The sequence below is a fragment of the Corythoichthys intestinalis genome, chromosome 2, assembly GCF_030265065.1.
Source record: "Corythoichthys intestinalis isolate RoL2023-P3 chromosome 2, ASM3026506v1, whole genome shotgun sequence".
Classification (NCBI taxonomy): domain Eukaryota; kingdom Metazoa; phylum Chordata; class Actinopteri; order Syngnathiformes; family Syngnathidae; genus Corythoichthys; species Corythoichthys intestinalis.
Genome location: NC_080396.1, coordinates 40,404,324 through 40,415,959, shown reverse-complemented (window position 1 = coordinate 40,415,959; position 11,636 = coordinate 40,404,324). Strand labels below are relative to the sequence as shown.

Genomic DNA, 11,636 nt, shown 5'->3' with positions numbered 1-11,636 from the left:
CGTGTTTTTCTGCTCCTTAACATTAATAATCAAAATGGTGAAGGCGTGTGTGGCTGTTGGTTGCACTAACAGAGAAGATGGAAGGAGACACTTGAAGTTTTACCGTATTCCGAGGGATCCAAAGAGGAGAGCGAAATGGACGGCTGCAATTCGACGTGAAAACTGGACACAAAAAAATCACCACAGACTATGTAGTAGTCATTTTATATCCGGTAAGATGCATTTAATATATATTTAGAGGGTTTTGGCCTGACAACCACAATTAAGATCATTGCTAGGCTAATCGCCGACAACATACGACGTAGTACGACATAGTTTCAAATTCAAGATGTTTGTGACTTCCTTTCTTCCACCATCGTTATTTTTTGAATAATATTTAGCTGGTACCAAGTGAAAGAAACTGGCCTCGTCTACGGGGCTGACAAATAACCACAATTAAGATCATTGCTAGGCTAATCGCCGACAACATACACGTATGTATGTAGTGAGAGTGCTATCGCTAAACCATATAAACATTAAAAGCCTTTACTCCATTGACAAATGACATGAAATACATTAGACTTGACTGTGGATGTTAGCAAGAACAAAAGATTTTAAATTGAAAATTTCGTAACTCACCTTTCCAAGCACAAGATAGATTCCTGCCGAATTTTCGTGGACGAGGACCTGTTTCACCCAACCAGCAATGAAGTATTTATAAGCCTCCAAGCTCTTAAAGTTTTTCAAACTTTCGTGAGAATAGGCTGATTTTGTGTGGACAAGATAGTTGTACAGTTCAGGGTAGCTAGCAGATGTAAGGCAGACAGGGCGAAGACAGTGGGTCGAAAAACATCGATTTGGGCATCAAATATGGATCTGGCGACTGTATAGAACGAAGCTTTTCCTCATAACGCCTTTTATGCAACAGATCCAGTGAGTTTGCGGCATCAGAAAGCACCGGGTCTTCCATGAAATGCATTTTAAATTCCGCCATCAATTGAAAACAACGCTAATACAGAGTCAAAATGACGGACAAGTGGGCGGAACCATACAGCGAGCACGTGGTTTTGTGACGTAGGTGGGTAGGGTCTATAGGCATCGTGTTTAGTAAGTAAACCCCCAGCCACTATAAAGAAATACAGGATTTTGCTGGTATTATATTGGAAACTACAGCATGTTATATCAATAAGCAATCATTTATACGTATGTGCCACCGGTGAAACTCAATGTGTTTGCTGCTTGTGGTGTGATAGTCTGATCTACATATTTTCTATTATTTTTCCTGCTTAGTTATACAAGGGTTTGTCATAAAACCACCCAGATGAGTTTAAATAGCAAGCTTTTTGAAAGCGGTAAAACTGTTACAGTGACATTTACAGGGGCTTTAGCCTAATTAGAGCAAAGACAATACGAAAGAAATAGGTATTTTTGGGGGGGACTGTTTGTTTCATTCATTCATTCATTCATTCATTTCAATTCACATGAGATTATAGTCTAAATGAGTCTAAAAGATGTAAGCGCCAAAGACTGTTCTAATTAGTGTGATCATAAAAATTGCCCACTTTTCACTATGGATTAAGATTAATGTGCAACATCTCAGTTGATTAATGCAATGGATATTACAATATTGCCAACCCTGTTTAGAAGAGAGTATAAATAAGCACGGCATTGGATTTCCATTAACGCAACATGGTTGAACAACTGCTACAAGTGAGTGGCAATTTGTTAAATGAGTTGATTGGTCACTAGTTCTTTCAATTTATTTCATTGCTTGTAGCTGGACCACACCCAAAGAGCAGGGAGTTCCACTAAGTTCATCACTCCGCTGAAGGCAAAACTCCCCCAACTGGATCCTTAAAGAGGTTTCTAAATCCCACAGGGAAATTTTAATACTTAATATGTCCAAAAATGGGTGTTTTAAAGTCTTGACAATATGCCAGCTGGTGCATTGCCATTGAGAAGGTAGGGTATAACCTTCACCCAGTGTCTAAACGCCCTCACTTTCTCCTTGAACAACTATCCTATATGGTGCGCCTCTGGTCCCAAAGTGGCCAGCTGGGAATGGTGCGTCTGTGCTGACGTCCCTCCTAACCTTGGACAGTAGAAGGATTACCGTGCATTTACACTCAACGCTCCTTCATTCCTTAAGACTTATTAGGAATGATAATGAGCTAAGAAAGCGGCAGCATGTCCCTTTTTCAACTCTATGAAATCTCTCGTCTTCCTCACTTGCTTCATTCCTCCACCCCTGACAACTTCAAACTTGGCTCATTCTCAATTGTATTGAAAAGGCCAACATCAATTGGCCAAAAAGGCAATTTTCATCTATGTATGAAATGCAGTCTAATCAATATTTATTTCATGACCACATTGGTGTTTGTCTGTGTGATTTGTTTATTCAGCTTGGGAATTTTCCTTCAGTCCCAGATGGGGGTTAACACGGTGATGCAATTCACCTTGAACCTCCATTATATTGGATTTTTCCACTGGCTGATCAAGCATGCAAAAAGGACATTTCCTCTCTACTAAATTTTTTTTAAAAATCGAGGTGATTAAAAAAAAGGTGTGTATCTATGCTGGTATACTAGCACGAATTGAAGGCAGTATATTTTTACAAGGCCAAACACTATGCTTGTGTGAATTTGTACACAAAATCATTACACAAAGGGGCAATTGATAAAGCTTATGAGCTGGGAAAGAAAACTAATGACTCTTGAAGCCTGTCAAGCGGTGCCTGGGATTACTGATGCTTATTTGACATTAAAAGACCAAGGGTCCACAGCCAAGGTCAAACAGAAGCAGAATGCACATGAGTTTAATTCCACACACCCGTTGACAGATGCAGATGGGTACTTACGAGATATTACGCATCTACCCGACTGAAAGGGCTGCAGGAATTATAAACAGTAGTGGCACTGCAACACAAATAACCAATGCGTGTCCACAATTACAGATTTTGCAAATTTTTGAAGAAGGAAGAATATAATAGTTAAAACAGCACAAACTGAGAATGTGTATCTTATCTTTGCTCTCTGTAACTTAAAAGCAGGGTACATACATACCAACAGTTGGGCCAAATTTAACATTTCCAACTTTTGCAATCAAAATCTGTAAGGTAGTTCGGCACTTTAAAAAGTTATCCTGAGTTATTATCTGCTGGTGTTTGAGGCGATACGAGTATTTATTTGCTCCCTGATCTACTCGGGTCACAGTTTGAAAATCAAAAATTTAAACTTGTTCAATATTTTTCAATTCCATATAACAACAAATTTGGGGCCACTGATTTTGCTCAATGTACAGACTCTTTGACAGACAAATAAAACAGAACAATAACCTTTTAGAAAGCAAAGAGAGAATGAAATGGTTGTTTTATATTCACCACAATACAAATAAACAATGAGAGGACTATGCAAATCAAAATGTAACTGTATTAGCAGGTAGCATATAGTGTATCACAAAAGTGAGTACACCCCTCGCATTTCTGCAGATATTTAAGTATATCTTTCACTTTGACACAATGAAAAGTAGTCTGTGTGCAGCACATATAATATAATTAATTTATTTTCCCCTCAAAATAACTCAAAATATAGCCATTAATATCTAAACCCCTGGCAACAAAAGTGAGTACACTCCTTAGAAACTACGTATATCCCTAAATGTCTAAATTGAATACTGCTTGTCATTTTCCCTCCAAAATGTCATGTGACTCGTTACAGGAGTGCTGTCAGCATTGCTGCAGAGATTGAAGAGGTGTGTGTGGGGGGGGGGGGGGGGGGTCAGCCTGTTAGTGCTCAGACTATATGCCACACTCTACATCAAATTGGTGTGCATGGCTGTCACCCCAGGAGGAAACCTCTTCTGAAGACAGTACCAAAAAAATACCCGCAAACAGTTTGCTGAAGACATGTCAACAAAGCACATGATTACAGGAACCATGTCCTATGGTCTGATGAGACAGACGGGCTTTTTTGTGTACCGTCTTCAGAAGAGGCTTCCTCCTGGGGTGACAGCCATGCACACCAATTTGATGTAGAGTGCGGCGTATGGTCTGAGCACTAACAAGGTGACCCCCCACCTCTTCAATCTGCAGCAATGCTGACAGCACTCCTGTGACGAGTCACATGACATTTTGGAGGGAAAATGACAAGCTGTACTCAATTTGGACATTTAGGGATGTACGTAGTTTCTAAGGGGTGTACTCACTTTTGTTGCCAGGGGATTAGATATTAATGGTTATATTTTGAGTTATTATGAGGGGGACATAAACTAATTCTATTATATACGCTGCACACAGACTACTTTACATTGTGTCATAAACTAACTCTATTATATACGCTGCACACAGACTACTCTCAGGCATGAAAATGGGTCAGGGGTTAAAAAGGTGAGAAGGGTGTGGAGGAAATATGTTCCGGTACACTGTACACCCCAACAAAATATTGAGCTCTGTCGACCCACACTGTGTTTCAGCAGGGCCGTGCAGAGACCGATGGAGGGGCGGGTGCTCGTAGATCAAAAGGGGCACATGAACAAGTATTTAATACACCTTAAAACAACATAACTTCAATTTTAACCAGCTTTAGATAATAATTGGCTGCGACTGTGACATACTTTAATTGGGAGGGGGCAACAGTGAATAGAAATCAAAACTGTCATCAACACTTTCTGGCTGTGACTCGGTCAGTCTGCCTATTTTCTTCCTTCAACTTCAACATCAGAACTTCCTTCCTCAACTTGTTCATCTGAGAACAAACCACATCAGATGGTCACTGAGCCACCAACAGCACAGTTTTCTTAAAACTATTATTTCATTATTATCCATACTTAACAACTCTAGCACCTAATGATTAATAAAGCAATGACATAAAATCTTATAGAAAAATAACATTGTAATTGTGTTTATAATTGTATTTAATACCAGACTATCCTTGCAAACTTGTTCTTACCAGGTCTGCTATTCACCCAGCTGATGAGGTATCCACTGCCTTTAGCAGCCTCATCTAACTCCTTTTTTTATCCCTCAATCTCCCTTCCCAACGAGGCATGTCTATGTAATGAAATAGAAATATTTAAAAAAACAAAAAAACAGACTCCCCGGTGGCTTTTAGTTTTAAAGCTTTCTTAATTTCTTTCTCTCTCAATAACGATGGAGGTAGATTTGTGTTTTTATTATTCAATCAAAAAACAAAGTTACTTCTATCAAAAACAAAGTTGCTTCAATCAAAATACAGTATATACTTTTAATCCCCAAAAAGTCACTTCAATAAAAAAATTGTTTTTGATTGCAAAAATAAATTTGAGACAAAAAAAGCATTTGAAAACTATTTTTCTTGATTGAAACAATTTTTTCCATTGAAGTAATGTTGTTTTGCGTTTGGGCCACATTTTGGCTAGGACATTTGTGTCTTTATTATTCAATCAAATAAGAAAATAAAAGATATAATAATAGAATAGAATAAAAAGAAAAACTTTGCACATGTGTCAATCACCGTTTAACAAAGCCTGAGAGGGTTTGAGTAGACTCACTATGAAGCATTTAATAAAGCCAAGCATTTTCTTACTACTTTATTCTTGTTTAAACATAATTCAGTGGGGCAGTAACATGTTTAAAACCTATCATAATTCTTACATTTTGAATTGCTTGAAAACCATTTATAAATGATACTTTGGTGGAAAAAAGTGAAAAAACATCTCTTATATATATATGCATCTTTTTTCCAGTGTAAAATCTGAATAAATACATTGAACACACACACAAAAAAAAGGGGGGGGGCACAACTTCGCGGTTTTCACTTATTGCGGCGGGTTCTGGTCCCCATTAACCGCGAAAAACGAGGGATCCCTGTATTTCTGAAACGCTTTAAGACGCAAGAGTCATTCCCACCACTCGTCGGTCCGGTGTTGTGTGCCGACACCGTCCGTCAGCTCAAGTCCCAGGCGAAAATAACGCGTCTCAGGCGGACGACGGGAGCGATGCGAGGCGCCCCCTCCATCCGAGAGCATGCCGCTTAATTTGACTCAACAGTGTGTTTCTTCGTTTATATTACCGCTAAATACACAAGCTTGACGCCAATTTAACGGGAGCTATTTTTTTTCATGGGAGATTTGGCTAGCTCTGGCAGTGTTCAACGGAAGCTGCAACGAATGGCAGTAACTTTTTTAAAAACGATTGAAACCATTACTCACCAAATTCAATCTGCTGGCAAATACAGGCAAGTGTGTATGCTGCGCTCTGGTCTGCCCCGGTGTGGATAAGGCCTGCTTTTTGTTTTCGCAGCTTTGCAATGCAACCAAAGGCTCTCCGAGCACTCCATGTACAGTAAGGAGTGCGCGCGTTTGGAATAATGGAACGCAGCTTGGGCCGATGACTGGTTCTCGTCAGCGAAGCATCAAGAAGGATTTGCTGACTGTGTTCTTAAGTGCTCAGTTTACGTACTAAGTTAATCACATGATGATGATAATAATAATAATAATTAAATAAAACCTCCCGACACCCCCCCTCCTCCCAAAAAGAATTTCTCCTCGGATCTACGCAATTCACGTAGGTCGACCTTTTTGACTTCAAAACGGCGAATTTCGCCGAAAGGTGAGAGATTTTCATGCCTGTACATTACATTGTGTCAAAGTGTCATTTCCCATGAAAAGATATACTTAAATTTCTGCTGAAATGCGCGGGGTGTACTCACTTTTGTGATACACTGTAGCTTGTCCTGCATTTGAAAAGTTGGCTAAGGTATTAATAATCATTGTGTATGCACCTTGCTTAAGTCATGTTACCGATAAAGGCATAGACTGATTAGAGAAGGGAGGTAGTGAGCGGTCAAAAGACAGGAAGAGAAATAAGGGGCAGTATGTTTGACAGATGGATATTGCTGTGTCACATCAATGCTAAAGAGAGATGAGAATCTGTGCCACCAGTCAGACAGTGAAGGCTGGATGGTGTCCAGATCAAGACAGACCTTCATGCAGCAGAAGACACGTGCCGTCACATTCCACACTGATGGAGCACTAACTTATCATATATGTCTTTTGCGGGGGGTTGGGAGGGGTGACAAAAGTGCACCTCACCCACAGTTGCAATACTTGCAGGTAGACTATTGTACTTGGCAGTGTCACCTGCTGTAGGTCATTACAGTCAGTGATCTCTTTAAATACTGTTTAGGTCTCCATCAAATCCAATTTTTAATCTGTCTAATACTTCAAACAATTCACACAAAGTGCAAGCTGATTTCTTAATGTGTTTTAAGGAGCCCTGTTTTTAGGAGTGTGGTTGCTCTGCATGCTTGAATGAATAAGACACAGCTGCTGCATGATAGGGAAATATCACTAAAGTACACACATTAGGTACAATATAAAAAGAATCAAAGCACAAAAAGGGACACTGAAATATTAAAATTGAAAACATTCATTGTTTACCTTGTGTTGTACTAGCTGTGGCATTTTAATAAAGATGATGGCTTTCCATGAATGATCTGTTTAACCAAAGACAGGAGGGGAAAGAGAGAGAGGGGGGAAAGATAATTAATTACTTGTGTGAGCTATTGCATGAGAGAGACAATAAACCTGCCTGGTCGCCATGGATATGACATATTTGCTCTGAAAACAACACAATAATTAGCAAAGGCGGAAGATCCGGCGAGAATGTGAGAGACCTGAGTTTTAAAGTGCCAGTCATCTATTCCTGTCCTCATCTTCATCCCTGAAAATACAAATAAATGAACACGTTAGAACACATACTTTTTCTTTAAGGGAAAAAAGGCATGTGAAATTAAATCTCACATCATGTTTTTTTCTTTTCTTTTTTTTTTTTTGTTTGAGTGATCACAACTAAGCAAACAGACAGGAGTTATGTAGACTGTTTTTAAACAGATTGTTTGTTCTATGGGAGGTGGAAGTCATTAAACTTGCCTGTCAGCCACTGAGAGCAGGAACTTTTGCAAAATCATATCAAGCATTTCAAATACAACGTGTGTGCTCTGGTGCGTAAACATTGATGAAAAATTGTTTCTTAGAGGCGTTAAACGCACTAATTGGGAATAAATGAAGTGACTTGATATCCTATTTTTCACAAGTGAATCGTGAAACTGCAACAAAAAATAATAATAATAAGAGCAAAGATACTAATCAGACAGAACTAATGAGCTAAAGTATAAGACAAAAAAAACTAATGAAAAATGCTGAACTTCCGCATGTCAAATGTTCACTATTAAATAGACCAGCAGTTGGAGGTCCTCTATTTACAGTAAATTACACTGTATGCTGGCTACTGCCTGTTTCATGAGAGTTAAAGATGTGAAAAAGAATACTTTTTTTTTGTTTGTTTGTTTTATCGGGTGTTTTGTTCTTTTTTTCTTTTTACAAAGTACGCCTTTTTGCTGGTGTATGTTCGCTTTTCCGTTGCCGAGAGCGAACAATGATAATAGAGTTGCATTAAGCGTCTCAACTTGTGTGACGTGCGTGTATTGAAAGACTTGGGACACTGAAAGTTTTCAGTTTGTGATGAGAGCGGGTACGTTGGCGGAGGGAGAGTGTTAAAAAGGGGGGTGGAGAGGGTTCAGGACGGCAGCCTTCACACGCGGCTCCAGTCGTCTTTGCTGCCGTTGCTGGAAGTCCCGCCAGCCGACGGAGAACAAGCGAGGCTCCCCTCCGCCAAGCGTCTGGATGTGGTTGTACGCCCCCACCCCCTGTCCCTCCTTTCCAAACTGTTCCCACTCGTGCGTCGTCTCCAGCTTGAACTTCCTCGGAGGGGAGTGAAACATGCAAAGAGCATTTGGAGGAAAAGCCAAACTCTTACCTGTGTGGACTTTGCCGTCCTGCCGTCACTTGAAACTACAAGCGACCCTTGTGCCTTAACGGTGAGTGGCGTCTTTACAGGAGTTGTCATAATATTATTATTTGCATCATCACTACTAATATTGATATCAGGAGGAGGATGTTTTCCTGTTTTATTGAGCCATATTCTAATTTCTTTTAAGGTGCGTCGCTCGGAAGATGTGCCCTGGAGACCTTCCAAGTGGGAAGAGGAGTCCTTAATTGAATTTGTCGCTTCATAGGTGTGGCATGGAAAAAGTGGCGTGGATTATGCCTGATTTATACAATTGCATTACAGTGATGCCTTGTTTTCAGAATTAGCATTGGAAAGAGATACATAATAAGACAGGTTTTTTTTCCACTTTTTTCCCCAAATTATAATTACAAAAAAATATGTGTATACATACATACCTGTCAACCCGAGGCCGTTGGCAGTCTTACAAATAGTGACGTATGCCCTTACAAATTGATGACTACCGTAATCTTACAACGATTTATATAGCATGCAATATGAAACAAAAAAATTCAAATTTTAAAATAATAAGAACTTATTGGTAATATTGTCACATATAACCTGGTGCAATCAAAGAACAATCAATATCATTATTTCATAATTAACAGTGACTTTTGTTATAATTGTATGTAGCACTTTTGGCAATTTGTATCATGTCTTTTGATGGCTGCACTTCATTTTTTTTTTTTTTTTTAAACAACTTTTTTTTAATTGAATTTTCACACATTAATGGGATAGGTACAGGCAAAACACAACAAGGGAAGAAACACATAAATGATAGTTGACGCTAGATAAGGTTTTGATAACACAAAGTAAGCTTCTTTCCAATAAGGTCAAGATAAGGGTACCTTCCCGGCAAGATCAAGACAGCAGATGTTCTCATTCACAACTTGTACACCACACACACATAAAAAAATAAAATAAAAAAAAATAAAAAAATTAAATTAAGTTAATAAATTAATTAAAAAAAGGGGGGGGGGGATAATAATAAAAATAAAGAAAGGAAGGGGGTGTTAGTAGCTCAATGGTTTTCAGCTTCGATAGGTATGGAATCTATGTAGAGTAGAAAGGGTTGCCAGATTCTGTAAAGGGTTTGGAGGGAACCCATTAAGGAAAAATCTTAAGGAAAATCTTTTTAAAAATTTTCAAGTCCCAGGTTTTGCAGGATTTCTTGGATCCATTTATTGTGTGTAGGTGGGGATGAGTGAGTCCACTTAAGGAGAATTAGCCTCCTAGCAAGTAGTGTTGTGATGGCTGCACTTAATGGCACTTCAGCTCGCAATTTAGTTTGACTTGAATGGTAGTTCGTTAGCGTGTCCAATTATAGATTAAAAAGGTCAATTGATAAAATTAACTTACCGATGAAGGAACATTTTTTTTGCTAATTCTGAGAAGTGATCAGCAATAGTTGCAGGCAAATTATATTCGGCAACAAATTGGCAGAATAAAATCTCCGCTTTCGTCACTTTTCATTCTACAGACTGCATCTTTATGACCAGTGTAGTTAACCTACTTTTAAAAAGTAATAAATACAGTTACAAATGACTTCTCCCATAAAGGAATTGAGTTAGTAACTCAGTTACCTGAATGTAAGAGTAATAAGTTACTTGGCAAAGTAACTGGTGTTTCATGTTTTCTTTTTCATTTTATCAAAAAAAAGAAAAGCATGATAACCTTTGCTATGTTTGGAAGTCATTTAATGTTGTGAGTCAACCGTTACGGTTGTTAAAATTGCTCCCGTTTTTGCATTAGTTCCCTTTCGACATTTGAAAGTTTTAAAACTGTTTCATCATTTAAAGATAGATTCAAGTCAAGAGTTTGCCGATTTAGGAGTATTTTAGATAAAAAGTTACTTAGGTTCGCTAGGAAGATTCACTGCAACAGAGCCTTTCTGAGAAGTCTACTGCTTTAAGATGGCGATTGTTTACTAACGCCGCCGAGTCAGTCATTTCGCATCTAGTTCTATATGCCTATGATATCTAGTGTAGCATCAAGTGGGCGTAAATTGTAGGCTGTCGGCTACAATCAGGAAATATTGGAGTCACCTAGCCTAGCATCGCGTTTGCAACAGTGTCACAACACTCGCTTCCCTCCTTCCCACTCCCGCTCTTCCTTCTCCGTGTGTCTGACTTTTCTCGCGTCATTCAACCAACGTAGTAACTAGTGCTGCGACGATTAATCGATTAATTCGAGTATTCGATTAGAAAAAAAGATTCAAATTAAATTTTGCTGATTCCAGTATTCGTTTGATTATTGTGGCGTTGTAATGGTTTATTTTGAAAATGTTTGCATTCAGTTTTATTGATTTAAGTGGATACACTGCCCACTAGTCCGCCTCATTTCACATGGGTGAATCCAGCTGCTCCATGTTAAGATCAACACAAGCCAAGTTTTTGTTTGAGCTAATGTTTTTTTTTTTAATGCATTCGTAATTTAGTTTATGAGTATATTTATCCGTTTTTTGTGCGAATATGTGTCTGAACCATTTGTAAGAGCATTGTAAAAATAAATAAATAAAAAAAAGTTTATAGCATTTAAGCTAGCAGACTTTTGCTATTTTAGTTAGCCAATTGTACCCTGTCTCGTTGCCGAAACGGTGAGAAAATCCAAACGGAGAAAAAAAACATAATGCACGAAAAACGTACAGATTTTGAGCGTACGATGTACACATTTAAAAATCAGTGCTCACTTGTACAAATTACGCCGAAACCGTACAACTTCACAGGTATGTATAAATATATATATATATATATATATATATATATATATATATAGAGAGAGAGAGAGAGAGAGAGAGAGAGAGAGAGAGAGAGAAATGTATATGTGTAGAAAA

At 38.5% G+C, this 11,636-nt stretch overlaps 1 long non-coding RNA gene across 1 annotated transcript; it reads right to left on the bottom strand.

The window, feature by feature from the left end:
* Positions 1-1,970: 1,970 nt before the first annotated feature.
* LOC130929542 (uncharacterized) lies at positions 1,971-8,967 on the bottom strand. Its single transcript, XR_009066915.1, has 4 exons — positions 8,774-8,967; positions 7,632-7,678; positions 7,396-7,451; positions 1,971-2,894 (listed from the first exon to the last, which is right to left on the bottom strand). It is a non-coding gene; the product is annotated as an uncharacterized LOC130929542 (long non-coding RNA).
* Between the last annotated feature and the right edge of the window lie 2,669 nt (positions 8,968-11,636).